The sequence below is a fragment of the Bactrocera tryoni genome, unplaced genomic scaffold (assembly GCF_016617805.1).
Source record: "Bactrocera tryoni isolate S06 unplaced genomic scaffold, CSIRO_BtryS06_freeze2 scaffold_7, whole genome shotgun sequence".
Taxonomy (NCBI): domain Eukaryota; kingdom Metazoa; phylum Arthropoda; class Insecta; order Diptera; family Tephritidae; genus Bactrocera; species Bactrocera tryoni.
In genome coordinates, this window is record NW_024396366.1 from 16,305,227 (window position 1) to 16,313,373 (window position 8,147).

Below are 8,147 nucleotides of genomic sequence, written 5' to 3' on the forward strand. Positions count from 1 at the left end.
CGATTTCCAAAAAATAGACCAACGCAGGGTATTTCAACAAAAGGTCACATAAAATAGTTGAGAATTCGCAGAAATGAAAGACAAAGGAAAGAAAAAGCAGTATAATTTCAATAATGAACAAGCATACAAACATACATTTGCGCAGCAGCAGCAAGGAAAGAGGTAACAATCGGCGATCCATTGTATATTTCTTTCATGCATAACCAAACCATAATTAGGACAACGTAATACAAGTGTCAATGGTGGTCTAGGTGGTAAGCGCTTGAAGAGTTACGACGAGCACGTAGGTACGTAGGTTCGAATCCCAACAGAATTGATTTTTTAATTGAATATGTCACCAACATAAAATTTAAACATTGTTCTACAAAAACAAGAACAGCATAAGCATGGCAACATTGTGTTGTTGGTAGAAAAGCCGAGCTGTGCCGAAAGAAACGAAAAAACGATCGCAGATTGTCACCGCTTCGCTTGCTGCTCGAACATCTTCGGAGACAAGGTTGCGTAGATTCATATTGAGCAAGAGGGGTTGCGTAGATTCATGTTGAGCAAGGTTGCGCAACCTGAATCTATCGCGACCTTTTCCGAACTCGTATAAGAAGGATAACTTCAAAAACCGAAAACTCTTTTACGTAAATAAGAGTTTTTATTTCCGAATTAAGGATTAATTTATTGAAATACGCGTATATTTCTTGTTTTTGAAATATTTAAGCAATAATATAATTATTATGTTGTATATTATATATGTATGTGTGTATATATATATTTATATATATATTTTTTTTTTTTGCCAACTTATTCGTACGCCCTCCTATTCACTCTCGTAAGGATAGGCGTCAATACCCTTTGTATATGTGCCTGGTCAGCATATAATGCGCTAACATATGTAAATATGTATAAAGTAAAGACAAAAGGAAAAGTTTGCCAATGTAAATATATATATTTGTTTTTTTTTTGTTGTACCGAACCGTTTATGTATTTTCAATAAATTTGGGATAATTTTTGCAAATTTTGAAATTCGATTATTTTATATTTTATATTACCCTATGGTACATACATATATATTCGAGTATACCAAGTATATTTATATAAAGCTCGTATTGTTTTTGTGTTCTTTGGTTGTTGCAGGCGCGATACGAATCAAAAATAGATTTCACTATGCGCAAGTGTTCACTTCTTTATGAAAATATGTTATTAAATTTTTAACTTCGTATAATATGTTACATAGTTGTTATTAGTTAATAAGTATGTATATATGTATGTTCGAGTTTATTATTTCTTTTATTTCTCTTCGTCTTTTTATTGTGCCTTTTTCTTATTTATTTTAGACTAGCTGACCCGGCGAACTTCGTACCGCTTAATTATTGGAGGCATATTTAGTAAGTCACAAACACACGACACAATAATTTTTTAATTTTATTGAAATTTGCTGCTTTTATATTTTTAGGAATATTAAAGAATTATAGTATAGATGCACAGCAAAGAGACGTTAACATTTCAAGTGACATTTTACCATAGACAATTTTTTTTGAGTGAATAGTGACAAGTATTTACACTATAACTATCAAACTACATCTGTCGTTTTTTTTTTTTGACGATGGCCATGGTTAGGAAAAGAAGAAGAACTACATCTGTCATCGAGAAAATAAAGAATTCAAACAACTATAATATAATTATAGTGAAGCTATATATCCCTCAACTCCTTAAAATGCATTGTCTGTTTTGTAAAAAGTGGATGGAACGGCAGAAAAAAAATAATAACTGTCCAGATTGTATTAAATTATTATTAAGATGCTCCAACATAATCGCTGTTACCTTCAGATTTTGTACCAAGTGTGGTAAGAATGTAGAACGAATAATACGCGTGAACAGGGCAAAAGTACAAAAAAATATATTAAAGCAAAAGCTGGTATCTAAATCAAAACACGTTTCTACAATGCCATCTTCATCATCTGAGGAGACATTCTGTCAATTAAATTTATGGGCCGAAGACATACAGGACATTCAAGTTATTGAAGACAGCCAAAAGCCCAACATCAAGAATGTTCTGGTAGATATTGATGTTATTGCAGACAGACAGCAGCTCAACATTGATAATGTTCTGATCGAATCAGATTTGTCCGAGTCGCCTAGTACTTCCACCATATTATCATGTCCTGGCGAGCCAAGTGGTTCCCAAGTAGATGGAGCCAAGTTGATGGAAATAAAGAGTTACTAATACACGTTGACATTAAGGATCCAAATGCACATATTATATACATATTAAGTCATTTATTTATATTTATACACTAGCTGTTACCCTGTGCGTTTCGCTACACCTAAATCGATTAAAATTCTTAAGGGTTTTTACTTTGTGTTTTATTTATTGTTGTAAAACTGTTACTTATTTATAAAACATTTATAAAATATATTGGTATACAACATTTTTGGTTTTTCCACCTGGCGCGTAAATGAATAAGCACCTTGGTGTTGCCACTCTCGAGCATGCGACGAACAATTGGCCGTGGGAGAAGCACGGTTCTTCCAAATTGACGCCGCACACTTGAAACGTTTGCCCTTGCGATTTGTTGGTGGTCATCGCAAAAGCAAGACGTACTGGGGACTGCAAGCGCTTAAATTTAAACGGCATGTCCGTTGGAATCATGGGAATGCGTGGTAAGAGTACAACTTCACCTTCGAAAACGCCGCTGCGGATCGATCATTTTGCAATTGGACTCGCATGTTGATGGTAAGAGTCAGCCTTTGAACATGTCTCCACAAAACTGACGATTTTAAACATAAGTTTATTTCGTCGGCAGGAGTTGATCGAGGAGTGACTGACAAAGGTTGCCGAAAATCGCCGGATAATAAGATTAATGCTCCGCCAAAAATTTGTTACTTTTGGCGTAAATCTTGCATTGTTCTATTGAATGCTTCTAATGACTTTTTGTTAGCCATTGGGCACTCATCCCATAGAACTATTCCAGCTCCTTGCAAAACTTTTGCCATTGTTGAATTCCTCGATATGTTGCACGTTGGTGTATCAACGACTTGTATGTTCAACGGTAATTTCAACGCAGAATGTGCAGTTCGGCCGCCATCAAGTAGAGTAGCTGCGATGTCTGACGAAGCAATTGCCAGCGCAATTTTCTGCTGTGACCGTATAGTAGCAAGAACCAAAGAGATCAGAAACGTTTTCCCCGTACCACCGGGCGCATCAAGAAAGTAGAATCCACCGGCGTTATTGTCAACCGCTCGTATAATCTTATCATAAGCATTTTTCTGCTGAATATTCAATTTGCTAATGTTAGCTTGTATGAAAGCACGCAATTCATTGCAATCATATTGTTGTTCACGTTGAAGCTCATGGTCAATGACTGGTCGCAGTAATGCCAAGTTGCGCTAATGCCTTATTAGCAATTGTAAGGTACAGATCTTCAACCAATATCAAAGCAGAATTATACATTTGTAGTGTATATAGCAAGTCTGCGTCCGATGCTCGATTACGCGCCAAATTAATAAGTCCTCGATCATGCAGTCTTTGTACTTATTCAACAATTATTGCGGATTTGACGGATGAGATGTGCGCGATGCGTCATGAAGTGCGGTGTCCCAATGCATATCATCTTCTAACAAATGCAATCGCTGACATGCTTCACGATACGTCGCACACAACTGACCGTCAACAGTTTTCATATCATCAAATGATCTTGGTCAGCGCACGTTGACTAATAGCAGACGCAAATAAAAACATTCGGCGTTGTTCGGATGGATGGTGTAAATGCGTCTTATGGCATCGGTTTTACGGGCATTTGGATAACCGTCAACACGCTCCCCTTGCTTTCGTCGTTGAAATGTTTCCGATGATGGATTCCAATTGAAATATTGTGGTATTTCGGAATATAGCAATGTTCTTGCAAATTCATCGTTTTCAGACAACTCGAAAAAGGTAGTTAGTGTTGTCCTCGGTGGTCGTGCTAGAGTATGCATATTTGAAGTACATAAATAAAAATGGAAAAATTAACCTAAAACTACATCTCAAACTATGTATTTTACCCACACACGCATATGCAATAACACCCACCAACAGTGTATTTGCGAACCGCATGGAAGCACTTACGAAACAATAACAATACTAACTTGCTTTGTGTGTGTTGCACGGTGAGCAGAAAACACAAAATCGGTTCGAATAAATGTAGCAAATCGATGGAGTTAAATCTGGAAAAAGCACACAATGTTGAAACACTTTTTTTACACACACCGCGCAAACAACAACAATACTCACTTGCTTTGTGTTGTACGCAGAATGTTAATCACGTTGAAATCTCAGAAAATTATACACAATGTTGAAACATTTTTTTTGATACACTCAGTGCATTCGGAACACTTACGTTTTGTATGTCTTGTTAGCTTGACAGTCATCCATAGAAAGAACGAATGACAGGCAAAAACGATCAACATGCGATGTCAATGTTTTTTATTAATTGTAAACATCCGCCAGTTGTTTCGTTTTTTGTTTTTTTTTTGCACAACGTGCAATGATACACACATTAAATTTCTTATGTGCACCCTCCAAACAGACCCCAATCACCCCTGAAAATTTCATTGAAATCGGGCAAGCCGTCTAGGAGGAGTATGCGAACAGGAAGTTTTGCCACTTAATTTTATATATATAGACTTCATATACAAAAAATTAAAATTTTCTTGGATGTGCTCGTTTCTGGACTGTGAACATGATAAACAAATCTTTGCTTAAATTAAATACAACACAGTTATGATCATATACAGTTAATTAATATAGTGCTTTCTGGTAGACAATATTTTTAGTTTTTGAAGTTATACTTCTTATACGAGTTCGGAAAAGGTTGCGATAGATTCAGGTTGCGCAACCTGGCTCAATATGAATCTACGCAAGCTTGTTTCCGAAGATGTTCGAGCAGCAAGCGAAGCGGTGACAATCGACGATCGTTTGTTCGTTTCTTTCGGCACAGCTCGGCTTTTCTACCAACAACACAATGTTGCCATGCTTATGCTGTTGTTGTTTTTGTAGAACAATATTTCAATTTTTGGTTAGTGACATATTCAATTAAATATAAATTCTGTTGGGATTCGAACCTACGTACCTACGTGCTCGTCGTAACTTTTCAAGCGCTTACCACCAACACCACCATTGACACTTGTATTGCGTTGTCCTAATTATGGTTTGGTTATGCATGAAAGAAATATACAATGGATCGCCGATTGTTACCTCTTTCCTTGCTGCTGCTGCGCATATGTATGTTTGTATGCTTGTGCATTATTGAAGTTATGTTTCTTTTTCTTTCGTTTGTCTTTCATTTCTGCGAATTCTCAATTATTTTTCGTATATTTTGGTTGAAATACTCTGCGTTGGCCGTTGAAAAATTAAGGCTATACTTTACAGGATCATTTCTGTAGATAGTCTTCATTTAAATTTTTGGAAATCGACCCGCGATGACGAGGTACTATATCGTTTTATCTGACAGCGTGAGGTTTATGAACTTAATTTCTAATATTGTGTTGTGGCATATTAGAAATGATGTTTCTTCGAAAATCGCTCGCTTACAACGGATAAAACGACTTCTGAGTGGTGATTTTAATGAATAAATTCCAAGGTTTTACGCAAAAATAATGCGGTCAATAAGTACAGTAAGCTTATGTATGCTTGCGCATTATTTTTCTTTCGTTTGTCTTTAATTTTTGCGAATTCTCAACTATTTTTAGTGACTTTATTTCTTTCGTCTTTCTTTTTTTTATACGTACATTCATATGAGCATGTGCAGATACACAAGATAGGATAGAAAGATGTATGCCTTTTAAAATCGTATACTATACTAATAAATATTTTTCGTACTAATAGAAATTAAATTTATCACAGCAATATTATGTATATGTAAGTACATATATTAGGTATATTGCTGTGATAAATTTAATTTCTATTAGTAAGAAATATATTTATTAGTATAGTATTACGATGTTAAAATGCAAAAATTAAAGACTAAGTCCGTCGAGATTCGAACCTGCGTTCACATTGTGACTTTTTATGTGCTTACCACCAACACCACTATTGACACTTTCGTGGCGTTGTCTTAAGTATGGTTTGGTTATGCATGTAAGAAATATACGATGGTTCAAATGTGACACAAATGTGCAAACGACATAATATATGTATGATTGTTTCGCATTTTGCTTCTACGCCGGTCAAATTTCTATACAAAAATCGACTGAAATGCATGAGAAAATAAAATGGACAACTAGGGCAAATAATTTAAAAAAAAATTTATTGACAATTAAATATAAATGAAAATACATGTAAATTTACTTAAATTTATTTAGATTTATTAAAAAACGTATTTAAATTTATTAAGAAACTTATTTAAATTTATTGAAAAACTGCAAAGAAAAATAAAAAGAAAATTCATTTTACTTTGGCCCAGTTTTGTGCGCAATACAAATGCAACGCCAATAATGAATACAAGAAATTGACTAAACACTATGACATAAGATATACAAATTATAATATGACAACCCAATTCGAAGAGTACAAAAGAGAGTTGGTTACGCTGCTTATTCCCTTCCGCAACGAAGAGACAGAACTACTTTCCGAGTCAAAATTCCTTCATTTAGACTTTGCTTTATAAAATGTGCATAATGAATTTAAATGTTCTAGTTTTCTTTCATACAAAATGATATGCATTTCTGAATATCACTAAGAAGTATAACTTCTTCCGCGCGTAGGGACTCCACGCACCTTTTTTTTTGCGGTGCGTAAATGAATAAGGATGTTGGTTTTCCGACACGCGAACACGCAACGTATAATTGTCAATGTGCGAAACAGGGAAACTCTAAGTTTATTCCGCAAACTTGCAACGATTGGCCTTGCGATTTATTTATGGTCATCGCAAACGCCAGACGCACGGGAAATTGCAACCTCTTAAAATCAAATGGCAAATCCGTTGGAATCATAGGTATTCGTGGGATTAAGACATCCTCTCCTTTGTACTTTCCTTTGATTATTTTAGCTTCGATGATGTTATTCAAGAGTTTCTTCACAACCAATCTCGTTCCATTGCAAAGTCGAGGTTGATTAATTTTACGCAGCATGATGGCAAATGACCCTACTTTTAATTTCAAATTATATGGTGGTAGTACAGGCAAGTCCAACGAATTTAAAAATTTTGTAGGATAGTTGACTACGTCATCCTGGTTTGTGGCCGTGTCAACTGATTTGTACGTAAACAACTCTCCTGGAAGGAAATTCTGAATGGCAGCATTGAGATCATCGACATCTTTGGTTTTCGCTGCCAATATTGCTCGTTCACTTAGCCAATCGTGGTTATTATATTGTTGTTTAATGTACGGAAAAACACGCTGAATAAGCTCCTTTTTTCGATTCGGTGAAGTGACAGAAATCTGTGGGAAAAGTCATTAATCCGGTCGAGCTGTCAACTGCGACCTTACCATTGCCAATATCCAGCAACTGCTTCGAAAACACAGTCGTAGTTTGATCTTGTTGCAAAAACACTCGCATGTTAGTAGTTAATTGTAGTGTCTTTACGTGCCGCCACAAATTTGATGATTTTAGACATGCGTTTATTTCGTCAGCAACAGTCAATGGAGGAATTACTGGAAGAGTCTGACGAAAATCACCTGACAACAGTATCATAGCTCCACCAAAAATGTTTTGGTTATCACGTAAATATTTTAACGTCCTATCTAGTGCCTCCAGCGACCTCTTGTGGGCCATTGTGTATTCGTCCCAAATTATCAATTTGCATACTTGGAGAGTCTTCGCCATAGCGCTATTTTTGGCAATGTAGCAAACTGGTTTCGTTGATATGCATGTTTAATGGTAATTTTAAGGCTGAATGTGCAGTTCGTCCGCCTTCTAATAAAGTTGCTGCTATTCCAGATGAAGCCAACGCTAGGGCTACCTCATTTTGCGATCGGATCTTTGCTAATAGCAATGAAATTAGGAACGTTTTCCCAGTACCCCCAGGAGAATCAAGAAAGTAAATCCCCCCAGACCCACTGTTTACAGCTTGTGTTAAACGATCGTACGCAATCCTTTGTTCTTCGTTCAATTGCGGAACAGTTGTGCGAACTGCTTCGGTCATAGCTTGAGTATCGTACTGGAGTTCTCTTTGCAACTC

The 8,147-nt window shown here is 36.0% G+C and overlaps 1 non-coding gene across 1 annotated transcript; it reads left to right on the forward strand.

Annotated features, from left to right (window-relative positions):
• Nucleotides 1-5,381: 5,381 nt before the first annotated feature.
• Nucleotides 5,382-5,586, forward strand: LOC120781881. The gene has a single exon (XR_005706167.1). It is a non-coding gene; the product is annotated as a small nucleolar RNA U3 (small nucleolar RNA).
• The last annotated feature ends 2,561 nt before the right edge of the window (nt 5,587-8,147 follow it).